This window comes from Rhipicephalus microplus, unplaced genomic scaffold (assembly GCF_043290135.1).
Source record: "Rhipicephalus microplus isolate Deutch F79 unplaced genomic scaffold, USDA_Rmic scaffold_407, whole genome shotgun sequence".
NCBI lineage: Eukaryota > Metazoa > Arthropoda > Arachnida > Ixodida > Ixodidae > Rhipicephalus > Rhipicephalus microplus.
Genome location: NW_027464971.1, coordinates 20,001 through 35,000, shown reverse-complemented (window position 1 = coordinate 35,000; position 15,000 = coordinate 20,001). Strand labels below are relative to the sequence as shown.

Sequence of the window (15,000 nt, the reverse complement as noted above, 5' to 3'; positions counted from 1 at the left end):
TGCACGGTCCCATCGACAAGCCTCTCCCGTTTTTACCGTGGCGTCGCGGTTCACCACGGCAGGCGGGTCGGTCTCCTCCGCATAAAAAGGGGGACCCCCGCTTTTTGTTCCACGAAATCGCACAAGCTTTTTTCGCATCCACGGTTTGCCACCGCACACCAAAATGCCGATCCGGCTGCCTACTTTAGCCAACAGGTGGAGCCAGGCGCGCCGTACTTGCGCGGCACTTCCCACGTCCACCGAAGTCGGTGCCAAGGACCACTTTCGGCGCCGGAGCCGCGTACGAGCCTACTCGAGGCGGAAGAACGAAGCCAGCAAGGGCCTGGCCGCAAGTGCGTTCAATTGTCGGGACGTCCAAGTCCCTCGTTCTTCCGTGCTTCCTCTTTCGGCAAGTCGTTGCGGCACCTTCCCAAAGCGCGCAGACCCGCTAATCGCGACGAGCGCGACGTGGCCGTGCCGCCTTTCCCTCGGCAGCAAGCAAAACGCCTGGCAACGTCGACGCTCCCCTAACCGCGATCTCGCACCGTGTTTCGTGTGGCGAATTCAAAAGCCGGCCGGCGCTGCTGCAACCATTACGGTCGGTACGCATACGCCGCGGAGGGCGGGACGGTCATCGGAGCGTGCGGTTCCTCCATCGAGTACTGCGCACCTCGGCCGTCGCATCGCCGTGCCATGACCGGCCGCGCGTCAACGCGAACCGGTGCCAGCGAGATCCCTCGCCTGCAAGAACCGACCGGCAGCCTCCGTCACCCGAGGACGCGGAGGCGCTTGCCGCGGACGGCGGGACGGTATGCACTGGTGCACAGCGGACCCGTCACATCGCCAGTTCCTTGACCGACCGCCGACGCTTGTGCCGTTCCTCTCGTACTTGGCAGTCGCCGCGCGATTGTCGGGTCTCGTTCTTGCACGCTCGAACGGTCGGGAGGGCACTCGGCTGGCGTTTCGGGAACGCGCAGCCTCGCCTTCTACCGACGTAACCACGACTCGCCGTTCGCGCTCCGCCGCTCCTGTTTACAGTACTAGGCGGTCCCGCAGCGGTCGGGTCGCGCATTTCGAGCGCTTCGAGCCACGGTGCAGTGGCGGGTCGAAAGCCGACCTATGAGTGCGTTGCGCCGTTTGTACCCGCGTCCGCCACCTGGCCGACCGTCCAAGGTCGCGGTGTTGGCGTCCGCTGGGCGCAACAATTTGTCACGGGGTGCCGCTCCACATTCAGGCAGCCCCGTGGGGAAAAGCCGACCCCGCGTCCAAACGGGGTCAGCGGCAGAAAGTGTCGGGCGCAGACGCAGCTGAGGCGCTCACCCTTCACAATCCGTTAATGATCCTTCCGCAGGTTCACCTACGGAAACCTTGTTACGACTTTTACTTCCTCTAAATGATCAAGTTTGGTCATCTTTCCAACAGACCGGCGCAACCGAAAGGCCGCGCCGGACATCGGTCCGAAGACCTCACTAAATCATTCAATCGGTAGTAGCGACGGGCGGTGTGTACAAAGGGCAGGGACGTAATCAACGCGAGCTTATGACTCGCGCTTACTGGGAATTCCTCGTTCAAGGGGAACAATTGCAAGCCCCTATCCCAATCACGAAAGAAGTTCCACGGGTTACCCAGTCTTTTCAGACAGGGATAAAGACACGCTGCTTCCTTCAGTGTAGCGCGCGTGCGGCCCCGGACATCTAAGGGCATCACAGACCTGTTATTGCTCTGTTTCGTGCGGCTAGGAGCCGCTTGTCCCTCTAAGAAGGTTGTAAGGTGCTGGGAACCCCGCACCTATTTAATAGGCTAGAGTCTCGTTCGTTATCGGAATTAACCAGACAAATCGCTCCACCAACTAAGAACGGCCATGCACCACCATCCACCGAATCAAGAAAGAGCTCTCAATCTGTCAATCCTCCCAGTGTCCGGGCCGGGTAAGTTTTCCCGTGTTGAGTCAAATTAAGCCGCAGGCTCCACTCCTGGTGGTGCCCTTCCGTCAATTCCTTTAAGTTTCAGCTTTGCAACCATACTTCCCCCGGAACCCAAATACTTTGGTTTCCCGGAAGCTGCCCGCCGAGTCATTTGAGTAACTCAGGCGGATCGCTGGTTGGCATCGTTTATGGTCAGAACTAGGGCGGTATCTGATCGCCTTCGAACCTCTGACTTTCGTTCTTGATCAATGAAAACATTCTTGGCAAATGCTTTCGCAGTAGTTCGTCTTGCGACGGTCCAAGAATTTCACCTCTAGCGCCGCAATACGAATGCCCCCGTCCGTCCCTCTTAATCATTACCTCGTATTCCAAAAACCAACAGAACAGAAACGAGGTCTTGTTCTATTATTCCATGCAAGTTTATTCAGGCGACTCGCCTGCGTTGAGCACTCTAATTTTTTCAAAGTAAAAGCACCGGCCATCTCGAGGCACACAATGAAGTGCACCAAGAAAGAACCGGCATGATGTTCAGTCCGAGCCGTCGCATCGGGTAGATGCACTACTCGTCTGGAACTGAGATCCAACTACGAGCTTTTTAACCGCAGCAGCTTTAGTATACGCTATTGGAGCTGGAATTACCGCGGCTGCTGGCACCAGACTTGCCCTCCAATTGATCCTCGTTAAAGGATTTAGAGTGTACTCATTTCAATTACGGGGCCTCAAAAGAGTCCCGTATTGTTATTTTTCGTCACTACCTCCCCGTGCCGGGAGTGGGTAATTTGCGCGCCTGCTGCCTTCCTTGGATGTGGTAGCCGTTTCTCAGGCTCCCTCTCCGGAATCGAACCCTGATTCTCCGTTACCCGTAACAACCATGGTAAGCAAGTAACCTACCATCGAAAGTTGATAAGGCAGACACTTGAAAGAAACGTCGCCGGCTCGTGGCCATGCGATCAGCACAAAGTTATCCAGAGTCACCACACAATACGGGCCGAAACCCGATCGATCTTGGTCTAATAAAAGCACCCGTTACCCAAAGGGCTCCAGGCTCACTGCATGTATTAGCTCTAGAATTGCCACAGTTATCCAAGTAGGAAGAAACGATCTAAGGAACCATAACTGATTTAATGAGCCATTCGCGGTTTCGCCTTATTTCGGCATGTACTTAGACATGCATGGCTTAATCTTTGAGACAAGCATATGATTACTGGCAGGATCAACCAGGTAATCGTTCGACTGCGCGTCCGTCCTCGCCTTCGGCGGGCCGGACGCAGTCTGTGTGCGGCGGAGGCCACCTTCAGGCGCCCCAACACGCTTATTTTGCACTCCGAGATGACGGCGTTCGAGCTCGCTACGGCACAACCTTCCCGAAAGACGAGTGGGAGCCGTGCGGCAAGAAGCACGTTCATGCTCGCTCTTTTTCGTTGCATCGACTCGGTCGCGCCGTGCGGGTTGCCCAAGCCCGCTGCACTGTCGGTGGACCGGCCGGAACTAGCAACGGAGCCGAGACTGCAAAGCCGCCAGACGACGGGTCACGCCCGCGTCTTCGGCGCTTTCGCATCTGAATCGCCCGAGGACGACACGGAACACACCTCGATATCGTGGTAAAACGGCACCGTCCGACAACCAGCCCCTAACGCATCAAGCGGATGAGGCTGCAGACGACTGCCGTGGATTCCCCTGGAGCAGACCCGAGGACACGCTTGACGAGGCCGAAGCCCGCCGCATATCAGACACCCGGTCGCTTTCGCGTACGCCGCTCACGAGAACCCCCACATAATAGCAGCGATAAGTACCCAGACCTCCTTGGGCACTAATACGAGCGTACTCGAGAAAATTTCACCGCGGGTGTGCCCCGAAACGTGTGGCACGTTGAGCGTGCCACAAGTCTACGTCGCTCTCAAACCCGCCGAGGTCGTAGAATTTGCGACCCTACTCACGAAATTCCCACCGAGGATACGGCCGCAAACGTACCGCACCTTGGGTAGGCCACGAGTTTGTGCAACACTACGCTGACGGCACAGCACCGAGGTCGTGCGCGCACGCACGGGAAAATTCCGCCGCGGTTTCTGCCGAAAACGTGAGGCACCACGACTCTCCGCAAGTTCGCGTCGACTGCGAAAGACCGAAGTCGTGAACGACGTGTCCGCTACTCGCCGCCGACACGCTGGACACCAAACGTACAACGACTCGACGGCGTCGTAGAGGCCCACGACGCGGTTTTCCTTAACGACGTCTCGGCGTGGCACCGACAGGTTAGAACGGCCGACCAACGTTCCCTGTCCGCCGTTCGGCTCAGTCGAAGGGCTCGGCGACTTCGGCAACGCTGCGAAGCCGCACGGTGACGCACGCCATGTCCCCATTTTTTTTTTTTTTTCTTTCTGCGTCTGCCGGGGTGCCCCTATAATAGCAGCGATAAGCACCCAGACCGCCGTGGGTCGCTCGCCCCGGCTGACGTGGTTTTTCGTACTCCTGCGGCGGTCGCCGTCAAGCACGTCCAAATACGCTACTTTCGTGGGCGCATTCACGCTCTTTCGCTTCGCCGGAGTGCCAGCACTCACTCTGCCAAAAACGGCGAACATCCGAGCGGCGGTTCCCACTTTTGCGTCGGCGTCGCAAACCCCGCCCCGGCAGACGAGGTTTGCCGTACTCGTGCGACGGTGGCCGGCGGGCACGTCGAAAGACGCCGATATCGTGCGCGAATTGGCGCACCTTGGCTTCACCGGAGTGCCGCCACTGACTCCTCCAAAAACGGCGAAGATCCGAGCGGCGCTTCCCACTTTCGCATCGGCGTCCCGAACTCCGCCCCGGCTGACGCGGTTTACCGTACTCGTGCGACGGTCGCCGGCGAGCACGTGGAAAGACGCCGATATCGTGCCCGAATCGGCTCCGTTCGGCTTCGCCGGAGTGCCAGCACTGGCTCGGCGAAAGACGACGAACATCCGAGCGACGGTTCTCACTATTGCGTACGCGTCGCAAACCCCGCCCCGGCAGACGCACTTTGCCGTACTCGTGCGACGGTCGCCGGCGAGCACGTAGAAAGACGCCGATATCGTGCCGGAATCGGCCCCGTTTGGCTTCGCCGGAGTGCCAGCACTCACTCGGCCACAAACGGCGAACATCCGAGCGGCGGTTCCCACTTAGCCGTCGGCGTCCCGAACTCCGCCCCGGCAGACGCGGTTGCCGAGCTCGTGCGACTAGCGACCGCGAAGCCGTCTCGCGACGCCGCTTTCGTGCGCGGCTCCCACTGCGACCTGGGTCACCCGAGGTCGACGAGCAAGAAAGAATGTCGAAAAAAAATTTTTTTTTTTTTTGCGTCTGCCGGGGTGCCCCTATAATAGCAGCGATAAGCACCCAGACCGCCATGGGTCGCTCGCCCCGGCTGACGTGGTTTTTCGTTTTCCTGCGGTGGTCGTCGTCAAGCACGTCCAAACACGCCACTTTCGTGGGCGCATTCGCGCTCTTTCGCTTCGCCGGAGTGCCAGCACTCACTCTGCCAAAAACGGCGAACATCCTAGTGGCGGTTCCCACTTTTGCGTCGGCGTCGCCAACCCCGCCCCGGCATACGCGGTTTGCCGTACTCGTGCGGCGGTGGCCGGCGGGCACGTCGAAAGACACCGATATCGTGCGCGAGTCGATGCTTCTTGGTCTCGCAGGAGGGCCGCCACTCACTCCTGCAAAAACGGCGAAGATCCGAGCGGCGCTTCCCACTTTTTCGTCGGCATCGCAAACCTCGCCCCGGCAGACGCGCTTTGCCGTACTCGTGCGACGGTCGCCGGCGAGCACGTCGAAATACGCCGATATCGTGCCCGAATCGGCCCCGTTTCGCTTCGCCGGAGTGCCAGCACTCACTCGGCCAAAAACGGCGAACATCCGAGCAGCGGTACCCACTTAGCCGTCGGCATCCCGAACTCCGCGCCGGCTGACGCGGTTGCCGAGCTCGTGCGACTAGCGACCGCGAACGCGTCTCGCGACGCCGCTTTCGTGCGCGGCTCCCATTGCGACCTGGGTTACCCGAGCTCGACCAGCAAAAAAGAAGGTCGAAAAAAAATTTTTTTTTTCTGCGTCTGCCGGGGTGCCCCTATAATAGCAGCGATAAGCACCCAGACCGCCGTGGGTCGCTCGCCCCGGCTGACGTGGTTTTTCGTACTCCTGCAGCGGTCGCCGTCAAGCACGTCCAAATACGCCACTTTCGTGGGCGCTTTCGCGCTCTTTCGCGTCGCCGGTGTGCCAGCACTCACTCTGCCAAAAACGGCGAACATCCTAGTGGCGGTTCCCACTTTTGCGTCGGCGTCGCCAACCCCGCCCCGGCATACGCGGTTTGCCGTACTCGTGCGGCGGTGGCCGGCGGGCACGTCGAAAGACACCGATATCGTGCGCGAGTCGATGCTTCTTGGTCTCGCAGGAGGGCCGCCACTCACTCCTGCAAAAACGGCGAAGATCCGAGCGGCGCTTCCCACTTTTTCGTCGGCATCGCAAACCTCGCCCCGGCAGACGCGCTTTGCCGTACTCGTGCGACGGTCGCCGGCGAGCACGTCGAAATACGCCGATATCGTGCCCGAATCGGCCCCGTTTCGCTTCGCCGGAGTGCCAGCACTCACTCGGCCAAAAACGGCGAACATCCGAGCAGCGGTACCCACTTAGCCGTCGGCATCCCGAACTCCGCGCCGGCTGACGCGGTTGCCGAGCTCGTGCGACTAGCGACCGCGAACGCGTCTCGCGACGCCGCTTTCGTGCGCGGCTCCCATTGCGACCTGGGTTACCCGAGCTCGACCAGCAAAAAAGAAGGTCGAAAAAAAATTTTTTTTTTCTGCGTCTGCCGGGGTGCCCCTATAATAGCAGCGATAAGCACCCAGACCGCCGTGGGTCGCTCGCCCCGGCTGACGTGGTTTTTCGTACTCCTGCAGCGGTCGCCGTCAAGCACGTCCAAATACGCCACTTTCGTGGGCGCTTTCGCGCTCTTTCGCGTCGCCGGTGTGCCAGCACTCACTCTGCCAAAAACGGCCAACATCCGAGCGGCGGTTCCCACTTTTGCGTCGGCGTCGTAAACCCCGCCCCGGCAGACGCGGTTTGCCCTACTCGTTCGACGGTCGCCGGCGAGCGCGTCGAAAGACGCCGATATCGTGCGCTAATTGGCGCTCCTTGGCTTCTCCGGAGTGCCGCCACTCACTCCTCCAAAAACGGCGAAGATCCGAGCGGCGTTCTCCACTTTCGCATCGGCGTCCCGAACTCCGCCCGGGCTGACGCGGTTTACCGTACTCGTGCGACGGTCGCCGCCGGGCACGTCGAAAGACGCCGATATCGTGCCGTAATCGGCCCCGTTTGGCTTCGCCCGAGTGCCAGCACTCACTCGGCCAAAAACGGCGAACATCCGAGCAGCGTTTCCCACTTTCGCATCGGCGTCCCGAAGCCCGCCCCGGCAGACGCGGTTTGCCCTACTCGAGCGACGGTCGCCGGCGATCACGTCGAAAGGCGCCGAATTCGTGCACGAATCGATGCTTCTTGGTCTCGCAGGAGGGCCGCCACTCACTCCTGCAAAAACGGCGAAGATCCGAGTTGCGCTTCCCACTTTTTCGTCGGCGTCCCGAACTACGCCCCGGCTGACGCGGTTTACCGTACTCGTGCGACGGTCGCCGGCGGGCACTTCAAAATACGCCGATTTCGTGGGCGCATTCACGCTGTTTCGCTTCCCCGGAGTGCCAACACTCACTCTGCCGAAAGCGGCGATCATCCGAGCGGCGGTTCCCACTTTTGCGTCGGCTTCGCAAACGGCGCCCCGGCAGACGCGCTCGTGCGACGTACTCGTGCGACGGTCGCCGGCGAGCACGTCGAAAGACGCCGATATCGTGCTCGAATCGACCCCGTTTCGCTTCGCCGGAGTGCTGCCAGTCACGGCGCAGAGAACGGCGAACAAGTGTTTTTTTTTTTTTTTCCTAGAATTTGTGTTATAGAAGGCACATTTGATATCGGACGATAATTTTCAACTTTATCACGCGCACCGATTTTCGTGTAGAGGTTTGCAAGTTTATGGGAATTTCTCCACTTGGAATAATGCGATTTAGTAGTACTACGAGAACTTCATGGATGTACTCAAGGGTACGGGGCAAGTCAGTTACGTCAACACCTGCAGATTTTTTACACTTCAAACTGAAAATTGTTGGTTGTGAGTCCTCGTGTGATATTAAAGGCCGATTCGCTAACACATAGAACAAAGAAAGAAAGGAAGAAAAAACGCCCGCGCTCGCTCAAGAAACCTGGGTTCGCAACAAGTGGCAACAACAAGCAACCGAGCGAGTGCGCCAAAACCCGTGGCGGCCGAACAAACGCGAAGTCCCAACCGCGTCAGCCGGGGCGGCACGGGACAGGAAAAATCACTTCAGCCGGGGCGGCGGGGCACCGAATAAACCTCGTCACCTCGTCGCAGGATAAAAGAGGAAACAAAAAGTCTAAACAGCGTCTGCTGGAGCGAATGCGTAATAAAACAACAACAACAACAAAAAAAAAACACCCGCGCTCAAGAAGTCTGCAATCCTCACAAAAGGCGACTGTGACCGAGCAGCGTCAGCCGGGGCCGTGCGGAAACGGAAAAACCGCGACTACCGGGGCGTCGAGGCACCGAAAAATCCACTTCAGCCGCGGCGAAAAAAAAAACAAAAAGAAAGACGGAGGGGGGGGGGGGAACCACGTCTGCCGGGGCGAAGGAAAAAAAAAAACGCGTCTGCCGGGGCGAGCCCGGGTGCGGCACCACCGGGAAAACTGTGGCAAACAGACATGGCGATCGAGTGAGTGGGCCGCCAGCCAGGCTCAGCCAAAAAGTGCAAAGTCCGAACTGCGTCAGCCGGGGCGGCAAAAACCGCGTCAGCCGGGGCGGCGCAAAAAACCGCGTCTGCCGGGGCGGCACGAAACCGCGTCAGCCGGGGCGGGGCGAAAACTGCGTCAGCCGGGGCGAAAAGAAAAAAAAAACGCGTCTGCCGGGGCAAGCCCGGGTGCGGCACCACCGGGAAAACTGTGGCAAACAGACATGGCGATCGAGTGAGTGGGCCGCCAGCCAGGCACAGCCGAAAAGTGCAAAGTCCGAACCGTGTCAGCCGGGGCGACGCAAAAACCGCGTCAGCCGGGGCGGCGCGAAAACCGCGTCAGCCGGGGCGGCACGAAACCGCGTCAGCCGGGGCGGCGCGAAAACTGCGTCAGCCGGGGCGGCGCGAAAACCTCGTCAGCCGGGGCGAGCGAAAAGGGGGGGGGGGGAACCACGTCTGCCGGGGCGAAAGAAAAAAAAACGCGTCTGCCGGGGCGAGCCCGGGTGCGGCACCACCGGGAAGACTGTGGCAAACAGACATGGCGATCGAGTGAGTGGGCCGCCAGCCAGGCTCAGCCCAAAAAGTGCCAAGTCCGAACTGCGTCAGCCGGGGCGGCAAAAACCGCGTCAGCCGGGGCGGCGCGAAAACCGCGTCTGCCGGGGCGGCGCGAAAACTGCGTCTGCCGGGGCGAGCCCGGGTGCGGCACCACCGGGAAAACTGTGGCAAACAGACATGGCGATCGAGTGAGTGGGCCGCCAGCCAGGCACAGCCGAAAAGTGCTAAGTCCGAACTGCGTCTGCCGGGGCGGCACGAAACCGCGTCAGCCGGGGCGGCGCGAAAACCGCGTCTGCCGGGGCGGCACGAAACCGCGTCAGCCGGGGCGGCGCGAAAACTGCGTCAGCCGGGGCGAGCCCGGGTGCGGCACCACCGGGAAAACTGTGGCAAACAGACATGGCGATCGAGTGAGTGGGCCGCCAGCCAGGCACAGCCGAAAAGTGCTAAGTCCGAACTGCGTCTGCCGGGGCGGCACGAAACCGCGTCAGCCGGGGCGGCGCGAAAACCGCGTCTGCCGGGGCGGCACGAAACCGCGTCAGCCGGGGCGGCGCGAAAACTGCGTCAGCCGGGGCGAGCCCGGGTGCGGCACCACCGGGAAAACTGTGGCAAACAGACATGGCGATCGAGTGAGTGGGCCGCCAGCCAGGCACAGCCGAAAAGTGCTAAGTCCGAACTGCGTCAGCCGGGGCGGCAAAAACCGCGTCAGCCGGGGCGGCGCAAAAAACCGCGTCTGCCGGGGCGGCACGAAACCGCGTCAGCCGGGGCGGCGCGAAAACTGCGTCAGCCGGGGCGAAAGAAAAAAAAAAAACGCGTCTGCCGGGGCGAGCCCGGGTGCGGCACCACCGGGAAAACTGTGGCAAACAGACATGGCGATCGAGTGAGTGGGCCGCCAGCCAGGCACAGCCGAAAAGTGCTAAGTCCGAACTGCGTCTGCCGGGGCGGCACGAAACCGCGTCAGCCGGGGCGGCGCGAAAACCGCGTCTGCCGGGGCGGCACGAAACCGCGTCAGCCGGGGCGGCGCGAAAACTGCGTCAGCCGGGGCGAGCCCGAGTGCGGCACCACCGGGAAAACTGTGGCAAACAGACATGGCGATCGAGTGAGTGGGCCGCCAGCCAGGCACAGCCGAAAAGTGCTAAGTCCGAACTGCGTCTGCCGGGGCGGCACGAAACCGCGTCAGCCGGGGCGGCGCGAAAACCGCGTCTGCCGGGGCGGCACGAAACCGCGTCAGCCGGGGCGGCGCGAAAACTGCGTCAGCCGGGGCGAGCCCGGGTGCGGCACCACCGGGAAAACTGTGGCAAACAGACATGGCGATCGAGTGAGTGGGCCGCCAGCCAGGCACAGCCGAAAAGTGCAAAGTCCGAACCGTGTCAGCCGGGGCGACGCAAAAACCGCGTCAGCCGGGGCGGCGCGAAAACCGCGTCAGCCGGGGCGGCACGAAACCGCGTCAGCCGGGGCGGCGCGAAAACTGCGTCAGCCGGGGCGGCGCGAAAACCTCGTCAGCCGGGGCGAGCGAAAAGGGGGGGGGGGGGAACCACGTCTGCCGGGGCGAAAGAAAAAAAAAACGCGTCTGCCGGGGCGAGCCCGGGTGCGGCACCACCGGGAAGACTGTGGCAAACAGACATGGCGATCGAGTGAGTGGGCCGCCAGCCAGGCTCAGCCCAAAAAGTGCCAAGTCCGAACTGCGTCAGCCGGGGCGGCAAAAACCGCGTCAGCCGGGGCGGCGCGAAAACCGCGTCTGCCGGGGCGGCGCGAAAACTGCGTCAGCCGGGGCGAGCCCGGGTGCGGCACCACCGGGAAAACTGTGGCTAACAGACATGGCGATCGAGTGAGTGGGCCACCAGCCAGGCTCAGCCAAAAAGTGCCAAGTCCGAACTGCGTCAGCCGGGGCGGCAAAAACCGCGTCAGCCGGGGCGGTGCAAAAAAACCGCGTCTGCCGGGGCGGCACGAAACCGCGTCAGCCGGGGCGGCGCGAAAACTGCGTCAGCCGGGGCGAAAGAAAAAAAAAAACGCGTCTGCCGGGGCGAGCCCGGGTGCGGCACCACCGGGAAAACTGTGGCAAACAGACATGGCGATCGAGTGAGTGGGCCGCCAGCCAGGCACAGCCGAAAAGTGCTAAGTCCGAACTGCGTCTGCCGGGGCGGCACGAAACCGCGTCAGCCGGGGCGGCGCGAAAACCGCGTCTGCCGGGGCGGCACGAAACCGCGTCAGCCGGGGCGGCGCGAAAACTGCGTCAGCCGGGGCGAGCCCGGGTGCGGCACCACCGGGAAAACTGTGGCAAACAGACATGGCGATCGAGTGAGTGGGCCGCCAGCCAGGCACAGCCGAAAAGTGCTAAGTCCGAACTGCGTCTGCCGGGGCGGCACGAAACCGCGTCAGCCGGGGCGGCGCGAAAACCGCGTCTGCCGGGGCGGCACGAAACCGCGTCAGCCGGGGCGGCGCGAAAACTGCGTCAGCCGGGGCGAGCCCGGGTGCGGCACCACCGGGAAAACTGTGGCAAACAGACATGGCGATCGAGTGAGTGGGCCGCCAGCCAGGCACAGCCGAAAAGTGCTAAGTCCGAACTGCGTCAGCCGGGGCGGCAAAAACCGCGTCAGCCGGGGCGGCGCAAAAAACCGCGTCTGCCGGGGCGGCACGAAACCGCGTCAGCCGGGGCGGCGCGAAAACTGCGTCAGCCGGGGCGAAAGAAAAAAAAAAAAACGCGTCTGCCGGGGCGAGCCCGGGTGCGGCACCACCGGGAAAACTGTGGCAAACAGACATGGCGATCGAGTGAGTGGGCCGCCAGCCAGGCACAGCCGAAAAGTGCTAAGTCCGAACTGCGTCTGCCGGGGCGGCACGAAACCGCGTCAGCCGGGGCGGCGCGAAAACCGCGTCTGCCGGGGCGGCACGAAACCGCGTCAGCCGGGGCGGCGCGAAAACTGCGTCAGCCGGGGCGAGCCCGGGTGCGGCACCACCGGGAAAACTGTGGCAAACAGACATGGCGATCGAGTGAGTGGGCCGCCAGCCAGGCACAGCCGAAAAGTGCTAAGTCCGAACTGCGTCTGCCGGGGCGGCACGAAACCGCGTCAGCCGGGGCGGCGCGAAAACCGCGTCTGCCGGGGCGGCACGAAACCGCGTCAGCCGGGGCGGCGCGAAAACTGCGTCAGCCGGGGCGAGCCCGGGTGCGGCACCACCGGGAAAACTGTGGCAAACAGACATGGCGATCGAGTGAGTGGGCCGCCAGCCAGGCACAGCCGAAAAGTGCAAAGTCCGAACCGTGTCAGCCGGGGCGACGCAAAAACCGCGTCAGCCGGGGCGGCGCGAAAACCGCGTCAGCCGGGGCGGCACGAAACCGCGTCAGCCGGGGCGGCGCGAAAACTGCGTCAGCCGGGGCGGCGCGAAAACCTCGTCAGCCGGGGCGAGCGAAAAGGGGGGGGGGGGGGGAACCACGTCTGCCGGGGCGAAAGAAAAAAAAAACGCGTCTGCCGGGGCGAGCCCGGGTGCGGCACCACCGGGAAGACTGTGGCAAACAGACATGGCGATCGAGTGAGTGGGCCGCCAGCCAGGCTCAGCCCAAAAAGTGCCAAGTCCGAACTGCGTCAGCCGGGGCGGCAAAAACCGCGTCAGCCGGGGCGGCGCGAAAACCGCGTCTGCCGGGGCGGCGCGAAAACTGCGTCAGCCGGGGCGAGCCCGGGTGCGGCACCACCGGGAAAACTGTGGCTAACAGACATGGCGATCGAGTGAGTGGGCCACCAGCCAGGCTCAGCCAAAAAGTGCCAAGTCCGAACTGCGTCAGCCGGGGCGGCAAAAACCGCGTCAGCCGGGGCGGTGCAAAAAAACCGCGTCTGCCGGGGCGGCACGAAACCGCGTCAGCCGGGGCGGCGCGAAAACTGCGTCAGCCGGGGCGAAAGAAAAAAAAAAACGCGTCTGCCGGGGCGAGCCCGGGTGCGGCACCACCGGGAAAACTGTGGCAAACAGACATGGCGATCGAGTGAGTGGGCCGCCAGCCAGGCACAGCCGAAAAGTGCTAAGTCCGAACTGCGTCTGCCGGGGCGGCACGAAACCGCGTCAGCCGGGGCGGCGCGAAAACCGCGTCTGCCGGGGCGGCACGAAACCGCGTCAGCCGGGGCGGCGCGAAAACTGCGTCAGCCGGGGCGAGCCCGGGTGCGGCACCACCGGGAAAACTGTGGCAAACAGACATGGCGATCGAGTGAGTGGGCCGCCAGCCAGGCACAGCCGAAAAGTGCTAAGTCCGAACTGCGTCTGCCGGGGCGGCACGAAACCGCGTCAGCCGGGGCGGCGCGAAAACCGCGTCTGCCGGGGCGGCACGAAACCGCGTCAGCCGGGGCGGCGCGAAAACTGCGTCAGCCGGGGCGAGCCCGGGTGCGGCACCACCGGGAAAACTGTGGCAAACAGACATGGCGATCGAGTGAGTGGGCCGCCAGCCAGGCACAGCCGAAAAGTGCTAAGTCCGAACTGCGTCAGCCGGGGCGGCAAAAACCGCGTCAGCCGGGGCGGCGCAAAAAACCGCGTCTGCCGGGGCGGCACGAAACCGCGTCAGCCGGGGCGGCGCGAAAACTGCGTCAGCCGGGGCGAAAGAAAAAAAAAAACGCGTCTGCCGGGGCGAGCCCGGGTGCGGCACCACCGGGAAAACTGTGGCAAACAGACATGGCGATCGAGTGAGTGGGCCGCCAGCCAGGCACAGCCGAAAAGTGCTAAGTCCGAACTGCGTCTGCCGGGGCGGCACGAAACCGCGTCAGCCGGGGCGGCGCGAAAACCGCGTCTGCCGGGGCGGCACGAAACCGCGTCAGCCGGGGCGGCGCGAAAACTGCGTCAGCCGGGGCGAGCCCGGGTGCGGCACCACCGGGAAAACTGTGGCAAACAGACATGGCGATTGAGTGAGTGGGCCGCCAGCCAGGCACAGCCGAAAAGTGCTAAGTCCGAACTGCGTCTGCCGGGGCGGCACGAAACCGCGTCAGCCGGGGCGGCGCGAAAACCGCGTCTGCCGGGGCGGCACGAAACCGCGTCAGCCGGGGCGGCGCGAAAACTGCGTCAGCCGGGGCGAGCCCGGGTGCGGCACCACCGGGAAAACTGTGGCAAACAGACATGGCGATCGAGTGAGTGGGCCGCCAGCCAGGCACAGCCGAAAAGTGCTAAGTCCGAACTGCGTCTGCCGGGGCGGCACGAAACCGCGTCAGCCGGGGCGGCGCGAAAACCGCGTCTGCCGGGGCGGCACGAAACCGCGTCAGCCGGGGCGGCGCGAAAACTGCGTCAGCCGGGGCGAGCCCGGGTGCGGCACCACCGGGAAAACTGTGGCAAACAGACATGGCGATCGAGTGAGTGGGCCGCCAGCCAGGCACAGCCGAAAAGTGCAAAGTCCGAACCGTGTCAGCCGGGGCGACGCAAAAACCGCGTCAGCCGGGGCGGCGCGAAAACCGCGTCTGCCGGGGCGGCACGAAACCGCGTCAGCCGGGGCGGCGCGAAAACTGCGTCAGCCGGGGCGAGCCCGGGTGCGGCACCACCGGGAAAACTGTGGCAAACAGACATGGCGATCGAGTGAGTGGGCCGCCAGCCAGGCACAGCCGAAAAGTGCTAAGTCCGAACTGCGTCAGCCGGGGCGGCAAAAACCGCGTCAGCCGGGGCGGCGCAAAAACCGCGTCTGCCGGGGCGAAATAAAAAAAAAAAACAAAGAAAAAAGCCCGCGCTTAATCAAAAGAAAACAAAGAAAAAAGCTTGCGCTTAATCAAAAGAAAACAAACAAAAAAAGTTCG

The 15,000-nt window shown here is 62.8% G+C and overlaps 1 long non-coding RNA gene and 1 other non-coding gene across 2 annotated transcripts in view; one reads left to right on the top strand and one right to left on the bottom strand.

The window, feature by feature from the left end:
* LOC142794378 (uncharacterized) overlaps window positions 1–15,000 on the top strand; it is a 33,589-nt gene that overhangs the window by 11,168 nt on the left and 7,421 nt on the right. The gene's annotated exons all lie outside the window — the stretch shown is intronic.
* LOC142794380 (small subunit ribosomal RNA) lies at window positions 1,314–3,128 on the bottom strand. Its single transcript, XR_012892296.1, has one exon. It is a non-coding gene; the product is annotated as a small subunit ribosomal RNA (ribosomal RNA).